Raw genomic sequence first — 1,617 nt, forward strand, 5'->3', positions numbered from 1 at the left:
CCGGCCTGGGAGGCTCCGGGCTGCGGTCGGAGCCAGCCTGTGGCAGCGGGGCCGGGCCGAGCCAGCCGGGCCAGGCCGTTTCCCTCAGCGCCCAGCCATCTTGGGCTTCAGGCGGCGAGCGCGGTGGCGGCGGCGGCGGCGGCGGCCGGGGATCCGAGCGCGCTCGCTCGACGGTCCTGCAGCGTTCTTTCTATTTCTCTTGGTGGGATTCTTTTTTAAGGGGGAGGGCTGATGGCCTCCCTCAGATTGGGAGAGAGAGGGGAGAAAATGCCAAGTCCCGATTTCTTTCCACCTCTGCTCCACCCACCCCGGTCCTTTCCAAAAAAATAAAAAAAGATCAGAATTGGAAGAAGTCTGCAGAAAGGAGAGCGCCGGCGGACCCCGGCTGCCCGGGCGACGCGTCCGGGGCGGGCCCACGCCGGCAGCTCGATCTGGGTGTCCGTTTGTCCGCCCGCAGCTTCTCGGCTGAGAGGAGGGCACTCCGGGCAGGGTCTCCGCAGCGGCTGTCGCCTCAGAGCTTTATCCTCAGATTAAAAAAAAAAAAAAAAAAGAGGAAGAAAAAACCCCAACACTTTCATCATAGCCACCTTCAGCCATCTTGCGCGTATTATTATTTCAGGAATAATCTGTTTAATAAAAATAGCTGCGTCGCTAGCCCCCACCCCCGCATCCTGGACTCCCGCCCCCTTTTAATAATAATCTCGATAATAAAAATGATCTGCGGGTTGGGCAGTCCGCGGCTGCCTTTTCCTGCCTCGGCTCGCTCGAGCTCCGGTTCTCCTTCCCCCAGGAAAGGGGCGTGGGGGTTCGCTGCTGGTGCTGGAGGGGAAGGGGGGTGCGTTCCTGCCGTCCGCCAGTCGGCCCCCTCCTCCTAGACCGAGAGGAAGGGCGCCCTCGTCCCCACAGCGCTGTTGCTGGGAGGGCAGGCGGGGGAGGGGCCCGGCTCGCCGGACCGGCTGGAGGGGCGCACAGAGGTCCCCGATCTTCCCGCCACAGCCGGGGCTCAGGTTCTGCAGCCCCGGGGTTGGGGGTGGGAGGGAGGCGGGGATACAATGGGCTCGGAGCAGAGTGCCGCCGGTAGGGTGGGGACGCAGGCGGGCAGGGGGCTGCGGGGAGCCGGACTCCAGAGCTGGGGAGTAGAGAGGAAGAGGGTGGTGTCCCCACATCAAGGCCGGTCCCGCTATTTGGAAAGGGGCGGGGAAACGGAGAGGGGGAAGCAAGGAGAAAGCGGCAGCGCGACGGCGGCGCCTTTAATCTCCACTAGCTAGTACTGCCCACCCAGCTCGGGAGAAATAAACGGACGGGGGCGGGGCGGGGCGTGCGGCCCGGAAGTGCCGGTACCGCGGCCCGGGCGCCCGGCTCCTCCCCTATTCCCTGTCTGGAGTTGGGGCTGGTCCAGAGAATGCTCCTGCTATTGGCCTTCACTATGCGGCTCCGCCTCTCTAAGGCGGAGCAAGCGGAGAGTTTCACGTGACTTGTACTAACACCGGTACATTAAACTTTGGGGTGGAAGGTGGGGGTTCTGCGCCTCTTAAAAGGGCGATGTTGCAGCTGCGGAATGGGACCATTTCTTGCTGGGCCTCTGCAACCGCAGCTCTTTTTACCTACGAGAGAAAG

The sequence above is a fragment of the Condylura cristata genome, unplaced genomic scaffold, assembly GCF_000260355.1.
Source record: "Condylura cristata isolate star-nosed mole 26May11 unplaced genomic scaffold, ConCri1.0 scaffold00011, whole genome shotgun sequence".
NCBI lineage: Eukaryota > Metazoa > Chordata > Mammalia > Eulipotyphla > Talpidae > Condylura > Condylura cristata.